We start from the raw sequence: 15,513 nt of genomic DNA on the forward strand, positions 1-15,513 counted from the left end.
CCCCCGCCGTAAATATGGGCGGGGGCCGGGGGGGCGTTCGGGAATGCGTCGTCGGCTCCTTTCTTAGCCGTTTGTGGGCGGGCGGGCGGGCCCGGTGGCGCGAGGCGGTGTTGGGCCGGGGGGGCGGTGGGCGGGTGGCTTTCGCGGGCCTGGCGAGTGGGAGGGCCGTGACGCGGAGGGGGCGTGGCGCACGTGGGTTCGGCGCGCGGTGCGCGGCACGTGGCGGGCGAGGGGGGCAGGCGGATGGGCCTTTTCGCTGGTGCGTGCCCGCATGTGGCGCGAGTGCCCCCCGGCGGGACCGTTTCCTTTTGTACGCTCCCAAACTTACGAGATCCAAAAGGGCGCACCGAACCGAACAGATATGTTTGCACCATGGTTTTTTGTTTGCACTATGTTTTGAGTAATGGAGCAGTTACCACTAACCGGAACCCATTCTTCTTACGGGCGAAAGGGCTAGAAAGGATTATATGGAAATCCTGTATATTCCTGTAAAATTACTGCAAATCAAAGGAGATCAAAAGGTGGTGATAAAGTTGGTTTGGTATGATCAATGAAGGTCGGGCCATGAACTCCGTCGAAAGTTGGAAGCAAGTCGCCACCTTCGTCATCTAGAAGGGGCGCCACCAAATATCCGCAGGGGGCAGTGAATAGCCTAACATTGTGCTTTTGGATGAATCGTGCTTAGTCGAAGGCAAAATGAATATAGGGCTTCTATTGCGTGGGTGTCTAATTTTGGCGGGAAAAGATACCGTGTGGAATGACGACTGGTGTGGCGATCGGATGAAAAGTGAGCGTGTGGGAATACGCATGGGACAGCATCGAGATAGCATGCAAGCTATGTCCCTCCGAGATATATACATCTAAACAATAGTGGCAAAATAAATATGTCACCAAAGCATATATACTTGTGTATATGTATGATTTGTGAACATGTGCCCAAATATAATGCAACAACAAATTGTCTTCAACAGATGAAACAAGGTAGGGGGGGGGGGGATATAACACAACATCATAGTTTGTTTTTACGAAAATACAAAGTCAACAACATAAACGTCTATCCACTATACCAAATGAAACGAACTAGTGGTTGGGGCGCCACCCGGTGGCGCCGCTTGAGAGGAAGTTATGCGCATGTTTTCATTTAAAAAATATGTGTAGTCCTCACTTTCTTCTAGAAAAATATTTAAAAAAATCCTCACTTCCATTCAGAAAAAGAAGTAAACAAGAAAAGAAAAAATCACCAACGCAACCTACCCATGAGTGTCACTTTGCGTAGCCCTCCATTTACAAAAATATGTGGGGTCATCACCTTCATAGAAAGAGAAAATATTTTAAAAAATTCGTCACCTCCATCTAAAAATAATATCCTAAATGCTTTTCACCGTGGCCAACCAGCTTGCGCCACGTGGCATAGCTGGTTGGCCACCCTTGATGCGTAGCTTAATGTGTTTAATTCGTCGATCGGCCATGTTGGAATGAAGAGTATGGACTTTATTGCACAAAATGGAATTCTCATTTCATGTCCTCGCCTAGCAATGACTTTTTATTTTATTTTAACAGTCACTAAGGAGAGAGTATCCCCACCTAAATACATTACTCAAAGCACCAAAGCGCGAGGTTACAAGAGTGCTCTAGCGTGCGGGGAAAGGTATTTGTGCGAAGACATGACAACCACCTTTTCATGAGCGAGTCTAAATGTCGGAGAGAGAAATCACTTATAACCTTCGGAATTGTAGTCCTAGTAGTGTGAACTTCATTGCAGAAAACACGAGCATTCCTAGAGTCACAAATTTTCCAAAGAATGGAGAAAGCAATCGTAGGCCAAATGTCAGAGTCGAGTCCAACCGGCGAAGCCATGTCCCATATTGAAGCAAGCGAATGTGGTGCGGCAGCCCACACCTGAACCGCAGTTGGGCAGCGAACGAACAAGTGAGTGGGATCCTTCACTGGGGCATCATGTCGCAGACAGATTGAATCATCAGCTATCGTCTTCTTGTGGAGGTTGTGCTTGGTGTTGAGATGATCCTTGAAGAGGAGGCAAGCAAAAATCTTGACCTTGATCAGAACCTTAGAGGGCAAGATAAGCTCGGCAAAAGGATCCGCGTCGTCCTCGTCGGTGATGATGGAATAGGCCTGCCTAGAGGAGAAAGGTGTGTCATACTGGAGGAACCTGTCATCATAAACATCATTTGGGGTGAAGTTTTGCAACAAAGACAGCCCATTCACTAACTTTTTTGAAGCAGCATTAGTAAGGCGATTCTGCATGTTAGCTAGTAACCCATCATGCATGATCCTAGACACTAAAATGGTAGGTTTTGTAGAGCAACAGTAAAGGTGTGGGTATACAATGGCTAGTGTTTTAAGAGTGATCCAAATATCAATCCAGAAAAAAGTAGCAAGGCCATTATTTGTAAGTACAAATGATATATTTTGAAGTGTAGGTAGTTGTGAGTTTACCACTTTCCAGAGAAAAGAGGGGTTTGTAGGTTTATATGCGATGGAGTGGGAGTATTGTTTATGGTACAGTTTACCCAAGGTAGATTTTGGCCCTGAAGTAGTTTGAAAGCAAAGTTCATTGATAAGCAATTATTATGAATAAGCAAAAAAGTTGTGCCTAGACCACCATGTTTTTCAGTTTGCAAATATTTTTACAAGCAATAAGACATTATGCTCCAGAATAGTTTTCCTCTGTGACCCAAAAAAAGGATCTACGAATTGCATCCAGTTGTTTTACAATCTTTCTGGGGAAACGAAAAAGCGAGATGAAATATACCACTATTGCGTTGAGGACAAAATATACTAGGGTTAGATAAGCTCCACGAGAAAGAAATCGAGCAACCCAGCCGGTGAGGTGGTTTAAAGAGTGTTGGACGATGGGTTGAAAGACCAAGGATGGAGTTGGAGGGAGAGAGAGGCAAACCAAGGAAAGGTTGAGGGAACGCAAGGACGTCACATATGAAGATGTTACTAATTTAATAGGCAGGGTGAGTGGAAGATGGATAGTGAGAAAGGTCAATTTGTGGAAGATGAGAGAGAGAGACTCGTCGTGCTAACAAAGTTGTCTAAGAATTTGATTGAGTTGCAACGCCCTGTCGGAGAAGGCATTTGCCAGGATCAGTGTGTGTGGTCACCGTACTGTAAGACGCCGGGAGGGAAGTTGGAGTCTAGGCCCTGGGGAGTGGTGAAGAAGGTTGTCATTGTGGGCTTGCGAGATTAGACGTTGCAGCATGCCGGGCACGAGGATAAAGAGGTGGCAATTGATCCATGTTCCGAGTGCCCGTTCCCCATTGTGCATGAGTGCAATTTTGACGGAGGATAGAAGGGAGGTGACCCATTGAATGATGGGTTTTTGTTTCTTTGCGATGATGCAATCTCGTCCACAGGTATCGTATAACACAGTTCTGAGTAATGAAACGGTTCCCACGAACCAAAATCCATTCTTCTTAGAGGCGAAAGGGCCTAAAAACAATAGGAATCATATATATCCGTATAAAAATTCTACAAATCACAGAAGATCAAAAGGTGACGATAAAGTTAATTTGGTGTGATCATCCTTCCGCCCTCGAAGGCGAGCCCAGCGTGCATGTCGACGGCCATTGAAGGAAATATGCCCTAGAGGCAATACAAAAATTGTTATTTATATTTCCTTATATCATGATAAATGTTTATTATTCATGCTAGAATTGTATTAACCGGAAACTTAGTACATGTGTGAATACATAGACAAACAGAGTGTCATTAGTATGCCTCTACTTGACTAGCTCGTTAATCAAACATGGTTAAGTTTCCTAGCCATAGACATGAGTTGTCATTTGATAAACGGGATCACATCATTAGAGAATGATGTGATTATTGCATACCTTTATTTTCCTCCAGCTGCTTCTTCACGCGGCTGAGCTCTTCCTCGGTTAGCTGCGGACTCTGCTTTAGTTCGGAGACCTCAGCAGCATGAGAGGTTGCAGCCAGCAATGACGCCTGCATTATTCACATCGACATATCAGGTTAGTCTCCTGCGAAAATTATTTGATCCTCTGTTCAGCTTTTCTTTTCGAATACCAAACAGAGTCTCAGGAGCTACTGTCTACACTGTGATATTTTCTTTATAATTGCATTTCTTACCTCAAAGCATGTTAGAAGGCTAGTGCATGCTTCATTCAGTCTGCTTTTCGCGGACTGGATCCTCTCAATCACCGTACCCATAAGGGTACGGTGTTCCTCGACAATGCAAGCGCTTCGCAGCACTTCCAGCAAGGTATCCGGTGACTCTGGGTGGACAGAGGTCACCGGTGGAATAGGCGCACCTCCTTATCTTGAAGGAGGCTGCTCGCCTGATTCCGGAGCCGTCTGGGTCTCCGGAATGGTATTCGGCAGGGGGGCGAATTTGATATAGCCTCCGCCGTCAATATCCATGGGGGTTTCCTCCCCCATGTGTCCGGCAGCCGAGGCTTCACCCTCCGGCACCTCCAGGACGGTCCCCTGCACCTCTCCCTCGCCTGGGATCCTTCGGGGCAACACCTCGGTGTTGTCCATGGCCTTGGGAGAGGAAGCCGCCGGGAGTGACCCGCTGTCCATTGCCTCTGGGTCTAGCGAGTCCTCCGATGAGGACTGCTCAAGGTTGGACCGAGCCGGACTGTGAATGCATGATACAACACATTAAAAGTTATGAAGTAGTGAGTCCTGATACATGAAAGTGTTCGGGTTTAGAATACTCACGATTTGGCCAGGGGCTTGACCCTGGGTTGCCATTCCGAGCTGTTGTCGGTGGCCGTGGTGGAGTGAGTCCGGAAGGGAAGCTTTCCCCTTCTTGGACGCTTCGGCCTCCAAGCGCGTGGAGGTTGTTCTCTTCTTTCTCCCCCCTGCAGGGGAGATTGGCTTTCCTCTTCTTCTTCCACCTCTTCCTCGTCATCCTCGGCGGCGGAAGAGTGTGCCTCTACATCTTCGGACGTCGCGGCCGAAGTGCCCTTGTGACGGAGACCACTCCTGGTCCCCTTGGCCGCCTTCTTGGCCTTCTTCTCCGGCGCTTGATAGGGCGTAGGAACCAGCATCTTCATGAGAAGCGGGATTTCAGGGTCTTTGGGCCGCAGAGCCGGATAGTAAATCCGCTCCGCCTTCTTTGTCTAGGCCTGAAAAAGATAATAGGGAGGCCTAAGCATCTTCCTCGACTATGCAAGTAAAGGAAACACCTTGAAAACATGAAAACACTTACCAGACTAGCAGGGTGGGCCAATTCGTTTCCATGGTCCTTGGTGGTGTCAACTGATACGTCTCCGTCGTATCTATAATTTTTGATTGTTTCATGCCAATATTATTCAACTTTCATATACTTTTGGCACCTTTTTTATACTATTTTTGGGACTAATATATTGATCCAGTGCCCAGTGCCAGTTCCGGTTTGTTGCATGTTTTTTGTTTCGCAGAAAACCCATATCAAATGAAATCCAAACAGAATAAAAATGGACGGAGATTTTTTTTGGAATATTTATGAATTTTGGGAAGAAGAATCAACGCGAGACGATGCCCGAGGGGGCCACGAGGCAGGGGGGCGTGCCCCAGGGGGTCAGGCGCGCCGTGGGCCCTCATGGCCACCCTGTAAGGCAGTTGGTGCCCTTCTTTTGCCACAATAAAGCCAATATCCGGATAGAAATCGTGTACAAAGGGCAACCCAACCGGAGTTACGGATCTCCGGGAATTTAAGAAACGGTGCAAGGGCAGAATCATATACGCAAAAACAGAGAGAGACCGAGAGACAGATCCAATCTCGGAGGGGCTCTCGCCCCTCCCACGCCATGGAGGCCATGGAACAGAGGGGAAACCCTTCTCCCATCTAGGGAGGAGGTCAAGGAATAAGAAGAAGAAGGGGAGGGATTCTCTCCCCCTTGCTTCCGGTGGCGCCGGAGCGCTGCCGAGGGCCATCATCATCACCGCGATCTACACCAACAACTTCACCGCCCTCATCACCAACTCTTCCCCCCTCTATGCAGAGGTGTAACCTCTCTTTTACCCGCTGTAATCTCTACTTAAACATGGTGCTCAATGCTATATATTATTTCCCAATGATGTATGGCTATCCTATGATGTTTGAGTAGATCCATTTTGTCCTATGGGTTAATTGATGACCATGATTGGTTTGAGTTGCATGCTTTATTATTGGTGCTGTCCTATTGTGCCCTCCGTATCGCGCAAGCGTGAGGGATTCCCGTTGTAGGGTGTTGCAATATGTTCATGATTCACTTATAGTGGGTTGCTTGAGTGACAGAAGCATAAACCCGAGTAAGGGGGTTGTGGCGTATGGGATAAAGGGGACTTGATACTTTAATGCTATGGTTGGGTTTTACCTTAATGGTCTTTCGTAGTTGCAGATGCTTGCTAGAGTTCCAATCATAAGTGCATATGATCCAAGAAGAGAAAGTATGTTAGCTTATGTCTCTCCCTCAAATAAAATTGCAATAGTGATTACCGGTCTAGATATCGATTGCCTAGGGACAAATAACTTTCTCATGACTAAAAGCTCTCTACTAAAACTAACTTAGTCGTGTCTTCATCTAAAGAGCCCCTACTTTTTATTTATGTGCTCTTTATTATCTTGCAAACCTATCCAACAACACCTACAATATCCTTCTAGTTTCATACTTGTTTTAGGTAAAGCCAACGCTAAGCGTGCGTAGAGTTGTATCGGTGGTCGATAGAACTTGAGGGAATATTTGTTCTACCTTTAGCTCCTCGTTGGGTTCGACACTCTTACTTATCGAAAGAGGCTACAACTGATCCCCTACACTTATGGGTTATCAAGACCTTTTTCTGGCACCGTTGCCGGGGAGTCATAGCATGGGTGAATATTCTCGTGTGTGCTTGTTTGCTTTATCACTAGTTAATTTTTATTTGCCATTCTAAGTTGTTCTCTATCTTTAGTTATGGACATGGAACACGAAATACCAAAAAAATTAGGTGTACTTTCTACTCATGGAGATGGGGAACCTCCTAAAACCCTTGATGTTGATTATGTGAAAGATATTATGTACTACTTTGATAATCCTGAGAAAACCCCATTCAATTATGTTATGGAAGACACGTTGGATCGACGTAAATTCATATGTTGCACTGGTATGCTCAGGAACTATGCTTGAGATATGATTATACTTGTTGCTCTAGGATGAAGGCTCCACACCTTCCCTTTTCATGTAAATTCAATGATAATAAAACCTTGGCTTCTTATGTTAATGGTATATATGATTACTATGATGTGGAACAAATAAAAGAATTCGTTGCTTTTATGGGTGCTTATGAAATTGAATCTTTGTTTAAAGAGTTTGAAGATTTTGATGATTCAGTTTATAGACCTGAAAATTTTGCTATACTTAAATATTGTTATGAGAATTATGAATATGATGCCTATATTGATGCATTTAATGAGGAAGTCTCCGCTGTCCAAGAAGATACTATATTTTGCAGGAGTCTATGGAAGAAAAATTGATGAAACTGTGAGCTCATTGGATGAAAAAGATAATGAGGAGAGCGAAGAACAAAAGGGGGAAGAGCGGATTAGCTATCCGTGCCCACCTTCTAATGAGAGTAACTCTTCAACTCATACATTGTTTAATTTCTCTTCGCGCTTACCGAAGGATGATTGCTATGATCCCGTTGGTTCTCTTGAAATATCCCTTTTTGATGATGCTTTCTATGCTTGTGGCCAAGATGCTAATATGAATTATGCTTATGGAGATGAAATTGCTATAGTTCCTTATGTTAAACATGAAATTGTCTCTATTACACCCATGCATGATAGTCCTATTATCCTTTTGAATTCTCCAAGCTACACTATATCGGAGAAGTTTGCCCTTATTAAGGATTATATTGATGGGTTGCGTTTTACTACTCCACGTGATGATTTTTATAGATATAATATGCATGTGCTTGCTGCTCCTACTTGCAATTATTATGAGATAGGAAATATATCTCCACCTCTCTATGTTTCCAATATGATAAAATTGCAAGAAACTGCTTATAATATGCATTGGCCTTTACTTGGTGTGCATGCATTGTTCTTTTATGACATGCCAATGCATAGGAAGAGAGTTAGACTTCATTGTTGCATGATATATGTTACTTTGTGCTCACTACTAAATTATAAATCATTGTTAATTAAAATTGGCTTTGATATATCTTGGGATCCGGGTGGATCCATTACTTGAGCACTATATGCCTAGCTTAATGGCTTTAAAGAAAGCGCTGCCAGGGAGACAACCCAGAAGATTTAGAGAGTCATTTATTTCTGTTGAATGCTTTTATATAGTCTAAAAACAAAAAAAATAAAGAGGGGAACCCAAAACTTTTCAGAAAGGAAGGTGAAAGTGAGAAAGACAAGCATTGTTAAAGTGGGAGAGCTCCTTGAACTTTGTTCATGCTCACAGAAACTTTGTGAATATTAATTACAGAAACTTTTCAACAACAAAATAATTATCCCCTTGTACAATTCCATTGTATTATAAAAATAATGTGCCAAGGATTGCCTTTAGGATGTTTACAATGCTTGTTGGTTTGTACGGTGCAGGACAGAAACTTTGGCTGTAGTGCGTGATTTTACATTTTTTACTGGAATGTCAAATGGTTCTGATTCCTTTTGCACCGTATTTCTGTACAAATGTTTTATTTTTACTAATTTTGGTAGAATTTTGGGGTACCAGAAGTATGATGAATGTTCACATTTCTACAGACTATTCTGCTTTTGACAGATTATGTTTTTGATGCATAGTTTGCTTGTTTTGATGAAACTATCAATTTCTATCAGTGGATTAAGCCGTGGGAAAGTTATATGACAGTAGAAACAATGCTAAAACAAAATATGAATTGGTTTTCAAAAGTACTTAGAGTAGTGATTTGCTTTATTATACTAATGGATCTTATCGAGTTTTCTGTTGAAGTTTTGTGTGGATGAAATGTTTGATCAAGGAGGTCTCGATATGAGGAAAAGGAGGAGAGGCAAGGGCTCAAGCTTGGGGATTCCCAAGTCAACCCAAGTAAATATTCAAGGAGACTCAAGAGTCTAAGCTTGGGGATGCCCCGGAAGGCATCCCCTCTTTCTTCAACAAGTATCGGTATGTTTTCGGATTCGTTTCGTTCATGCGATATGTGCAAGTCTTGGAGCGTCCTTTGCATTTATTCTTCACTTTTCTTTTATGCACCATGATGGTATGAGACAGTACTTGGTTGATTTATAGAATGCTCATTGCACTTCACTTATATCTTTTGAGTATGGCTTTATAGAATGCTTCATGTGCTTCACTTATATCATTTGAAGTTTGGATTGCATGTTTCTCTTCACTTTGAAAACCGCCATTTGTAGAATGCTCTTTTGTTTCACTTATATTTGTTGGAGTGTGGGCATATATTTTGTAGAAAGAATTAAACTCTCTTGCTTCACTTATATCTATTTAGAGAGATGATAGGAATTGGTCATTCACATGGTTAGTCATAAAATCCTACATAAACTTCTAGATTGCTGAATATGATATGTTTGATTCCTTGCAATAGTTTTGCGATATAAAGATGGTGATACAAGATTCATGCTAGTGGGTAGTTGTGGATTGTAGAAATACTTGTGTTGACGTTTGTGATTCCCGTAGCATGCACGTATGGTGAACCGTTATGTAACGAAGTTGGAGCATGAGGTATTTATTGATTGTCTTCCTTATGAGTGGCGGTCGGGGACGAGCGATGGTCTTTTCCTACCAATCTATCCCCCTAGGAGCATGCGCGTAGCACTTTGTTTCGATGACTAACAGATTTTTGCAATAAGTATGTGAGTTCTTTATGACTAATGTTGAGTCCATGGATTATACGCACTCTCAGCCTTCCATCATTGCTAGCCTCTTCGGTACCGTGCATTGCCCTTTCTCACCTCGAGAGTTGGTGCAAACTTCGCCGGTGCATCCAAACCCCGTGATACGATACACTCTATCACACATATGCCTCCTTATATCTTCCTCAAACAGCCACCATACCTACCTATTATGGCATTTCCAGAGCCATTTCGAGATATATTGACATGCAACTTCCATCATCACCATATTCATGACTTGAGCATTCATTGTCATATTGCTTTGCATGATCGTAAGATAGCTAGCATAATGTTTTCATGGCTTGTCCGTTTTTTGATGTCATTCCTACGCTAGATCATTGCACATCCCGGTACACCGCCGGAGGCATTCATATAGAGTCATATCTTTTTCTAGTATCGAGTTGTAATATTGAGTTGTAAGTAAATAAAAGTGTGATGATCATCATTATAGAGCATTGCCCCATAAAAAAATAAAAAAAGAGAGGCCAAAGAAGCCTAAAAAAAGGGGGCCAAAGAAGCCCGCCCAAAAAAAGAAAAAAATGGGGCAATGTTACTATCCTTTTACCACACTTGTGCTTCAGAGTAGCACCATATTCTCCATATAGAGGATCTCTTGAGTTATCACCTTCATATACTAGTGGGAATTTTCATTATAGAACTTGGCTTGTATATTCCAACGATGGGCTTCCTCAAATGCCCTAGGTCTTCATGAGCAAGCAAGTTGGATGCACACCCACTTAGTTTCAGTTTGAGCTTTCATACACTGATAGCTCTTAGTGCATCCGTTGCATGGCAATCCCTACTCCTCGCATTGACATCAATTGATGGGCATCTCCATAGCCCGTTGATTAACCGCGTCGATGTGAGACTTTCTCCCTTTTTGTCTTCTCCACACAACCTCCACCATCATATTCTATTCCACCTATAGTGCTATGTCCATGGCTCACACTCAGGTATTGCATGAAAGTTGAAAAGGTTTGAGAATGTCAAAAGTATGAAACAATTGCTTGGCTTGTCAAAGGGGTTGGGCATGATTTGAATATTTTGTGTGATGAAGATGGAGCATAGCCAGACTATATGATTTTGTAGGGATAACATTCTTTGGCCATGTTGTTTTGAAAAGACATGATTGCTTTATTAGTACGCTCAAAGTATTATTGTGCTTATGTCAAATGATAGACTATTGCTTTGAATCACTCGTGTCTTAATATTCATGCCATGATTAGACATATGATCAAGATTATGCTAGGTAGCATTCCACAACAAAAATTATCTTTTTTATCATTTACCTACACGAGCACGAGCAGGAATTAAGCTTGGCGATCTTGATACGTCTCCGTCTCGCAGAAAACCCATATCAAACAGAGTGCAAAAGGAATAAAAATGGACGGAGATTTTTTTTGGAATATTTATGAATTTTGGGAAGAAGAATCAACGTGAGACGATGCCCGAGGGGGCCATGAGGCAGGGGGGCGCGCCCCAGGGGGTCAGGCTAGCCCTGGGTCCTCGTGGCCACCCTTTAAGGTGGTTAGTGCCCTTCTTTCGCCGCAAGAAAGCCAATATCCAGATAGAAATCGTGTCCAAAGGGCAACCCAATCAGAGTTATGGATATCCGGGAATTTAAGAAATGGTGAAAGGGTAGAATCAGAAACGCAGAAACAGAGAGAGATAGAGAGATAGATCCAATCTCGGAGGGGCTCTCGCCCCTCCCACGCCATGGAGGCCATGGACCAGAGGGGAAACCCTTCTCCCATCTAGGGAGGAGGTCAAGGAAGAAGAAGAAGAAGGGGGGCTCTCTCCCCCTTGCTTCCGGTGGCGCCGGAGCGCTGCCGCGATCTACACCAACAACTTCACCGCCCTCATCACCAACTCTTCCCCCCTCTACGCAGCGGTGTAACCTCTCTTTTACCCGTTGTAATCTCTACTTAAACATGGTGCTCAACGCTATATATTATTTCCCAATGATGTATGTCTATCCTATGATGTTTGAGTAGATCCGTTTTGTCCTATGGGTTAATTGATGATCGTGATTGGTTTGAGTTGCATGTTTTATTATTGGTCCTGTCCTATTGTGCCCTTTGTGTCGCGCAAGCGTGAGGGATTCCTGCTGTAGGGTGTTGCAATATGTTCATGATTCGCTTATAGTGGGTTGCTTGAGTGACAGAAGCATAAACCTGAGTAAGGGGGTTGTGGCGTATGGGATAAAGGAGACTTGATACTTTAATGCTATGGTTGGGTTTTACCTTAATGGTCTTTAGTAGTTGCGGATGCTTGCTAGATTTCCAATCATAAGTGCATATGATCCAAGAAGAGAAAGTATGTTAGCTTATGCCTCTCTCTCAAATAAAATTGCAACAGTGATTACAGGTCTAGTTATCGATTGCGTAGGGACAAATAACTTTCTCGTGACAAAAAGCTCTCTACTAAAACTAACTTGGTTGTGTCTTCATCTAAACAGCCCCTACTTTTTATTTATGTGATCTTTATTATCTTGCAAACCTATCCAACAATACCTACAAAGTCCTTCTAGTTTCATACTTGTTTTAGGTACAACAAATGCTAAGCGTGCTTAGAGTTGTATCGGTGGTCGATAGAACTTGAGGGAATATTTGTTCTACCTTTAGCTCCTCGTTGGGTTCAACACTCTTACTTATCGAAAGAGGCTACAACTGATCCCCTACACTTGTGGGTTATCACCGGCCGCGCCTCGTTGGCCTTGAAGAGCACCTTCTAGATGTCTTCGTGCGTAGTGCCGAAGAACTTCAGCAGGGTCTGGTGCTTGGCCGCTTCATACTCCCACAAATGGGAAGTATGGCGCTGGCATGGAAGGATCCGGCGAATCAGCATCGCCTGGATCACATTGGCGAGCTTGATGTTCTTGTTTACCATGTTCTGAACACGCGCTTGAAGCGCCAACAACTTGTCATCCGAAGACCTGTCCAGGCCCTTCTCTTGCCAGGAGGTGAGCCGCATCAGGACTCCGGACCGAAAAGTGGGAGCTGCGGCCCAGGTGGTGCCAAGTGGCTCTGTGATGTAGAACCACTTCGATTTCCACCCTTTGACCGTCTCCATGAAGGAGCCTTTGGGCCAGGTGACGTTGGACATCTTGCCCACCATGGCGCCTCCGCACTCTGCTTTTTGACCGTTCACCACCTTCGGCTTCACATTGAAGGTTTTTAGCCATAGGCCGAAGTGACGTGGGATGCGGAGGAAGGCCTCACATACGACAATAAATGCCGAGATGTTGAGGATGGAATTGGGGGCCAGATCGTGGAAGTCCATCCCATAGTAGAACATAAGTCCGCAAACGAACAGGTGGACAGGGAATCCTAGCCCGCGGACGAAGTGAGAGATGACCACAACCCTTTCATGGGCTCCGGAGTGGGGACGATCTGTCCCTTGGCTGGGAGTCTGTGGGCGATCTCCTTGGCCAGATATCCAGCCTCCCAGAGCTAGATGATGTCCTTCTCCTTTATAGTGGAGGCCATCCACTTGCCCCGCGCTCTAGATCCAGACATGGTCGGAGTGCTTGCTTGGGGCGAAAAAGATGAGAACTTGGGCGCTGGCGCTCGAGAATGGGGGAGGCTTAGAGAGGAAGAAGGCGTGGGTGAAAAGGGGTGAATCCTTATCCCCTTATAAAGGCGACGAATATCAAGCGCCTCCCCACCAACCTTAAAACTCACCTATTCCCCAAGAGTCGTGCAGATGGCACGGTTAGATTACCCATACCCGTATTGATGAGTATCCCGCAATATGGGGACACGATCTCTGCTTTGACAAGACGTGCCAATGAAACCGCATCTCGAAATATGGAGCGGCAGGCTAAAAACGGTTCGAATAATGACCGGGCGGCGACGTGATGTCACGCTATAAAAAGTTGTCAGCGGATTGGACTCGCGGAAATATTATACTCTCTACGGTTGTGTGTGGAATTGTTTTTGCAGGACCAAACACTATTTTTATTCGGAGATGATTTTTGGAGTAGTCGGAGAAGGAACCCGCCTTGCAATGCCGGAGACAAGCTGCGCGCCGGACACGTCGTCATTGAAGCCTGGTTCAGGAGCCACTGAGGGAGTCCTGGATTAAGGGGTCCTCGGACGTCCGGACTATTAACATGGGCCGGACTGTTGGACTATGAAGATACAAGACCGAAGACTTCTTCCCGTATCCGGATGGGAGTCTCCTTTGCGTGGATGGTAAGCTTGGTGATTCAGATATGTAGATTCCTTTCTCTTTAACCGACTTTGTGTAACCCTAGCCCACTCCAATGTCTATATAAACCGGAGGGTTTAGTCCGTAGAGGCAACATCAATCATAATCATATAGGCTAGACTTCTAGGGTTTAGCCACTACGATCTCGTGGTAGATCAACTCTTGTAATACTCATATTCATGAAGATCAATCAAGCAGGAAGTAGGGTATTACCTCCATAGAGAGGGCCCAAACCTGGGTAAACATCGTGTCCCCCGTCTCCTGTTACCATCGACCTTAGACGCACAGTTCAGGACCCCCTACCCGAGATCCGCTGGTTTTGACACCGACAATGGCCCTGCAGTTGTTGTGGTTGTCCATGTAGGGCACGCACATTCGATGCAGGGAACTGTTGAGTGGGGACTATAGCTCCCTTCTGGTGTATGCTTCCCTTGTTGGAACAGCTGCGGCGAGACGGTGTGGCTGAAGATGGAGATAATGCACAATGTTAAGAACGACACATCTCTTTGATCTGAAGAAATACACTAAGAGATCAACAGCAAGGTACGAGAGTGGTCACACGTCTATTGACTGAAAACTAAATTGGGGTCACATGATTTTATTTTATTTTGGTACTGTCCGATCTATGCTAGATGGCTTGATGGCCGTCTTGTGCCTCCCGGCTGACACTGTTCAGAATCTTCCCCGAAGAGCCAGCGACCAACGGCAGAGCAGCCTGCCTCCGCCGTCCGTGGCCCCGGCCAAAACTCCGCTCCCCGCCCCACCACACTGTCATGGTTGCACCGCCCCCGGGCCAATCCACAAAGACTCCCCGTCAACCAGGTCCGGCATCATCAGTACCTTCAACCCACGCAACTCTAAGATAGCCATCTAAGTGCTGCTTCCATGGTGAACTTGCAGCCCTGCACCCTTACGTTAAACACCAGCCAACCGGCAGCCTAGGAGCTTCGCCGCCTCGCGGGGTGCTGCTTCCCATTGGGAATCGATTGGCCCAGAATAAAGATTCAGACAACTGACGTCTAAATAAAGTGATTTGAGATGAGGGTGCGACCTATATGCCGGAATGGTGAAGTAGGCAGCTCCAGCTGCCGAGTCGGTGAGGCCGGCGTGGTTGCCGACTGGCAGCAGGGAAGCAATGATGTCACGACGGTCGACGACTACAGGGAAGTAGCGCCGGGACTCTGGATGGATCCGAAGTTGGAGCCGCTCCGGCGCCGTGAACAACGGCGGGGGTGAATCGGCTCCGATATGGTTCACGTGGCCGTTGTCGAGGCAGCTCCAGCAGCACGGAGTAAGAGGCACACGGTCCAGTGCACGACGACAAATGGACAGCGTCTCCGGAAATTGGGAGGAGGGTGGCTATGAAATTGGTGTGGTGGGGGCGCCATGGAGGAGGGGCTGAGGTTTCGTGGCTCGGGAGAAGGGAGCTTCCAGGGAGAAGGTGATTTGGCGCCCGTGAGGTATGA

Source organism: Triticum dicoccoides, chromosome 1B (assembly GCF_002162155.2).
Source record: "Triticum dicoccoides isolate Atlit2015 ecotype Zavitan chromosome 1B, WEW_v2.0, whole genome shotgun sequence".
Classification (NCBI taxonomy): Eukaryota; Viridiplantae; Streptophyta; class Magnoliopsida; order Poales; family Poaceae; genus Triticum; species Triticum dicoccoides.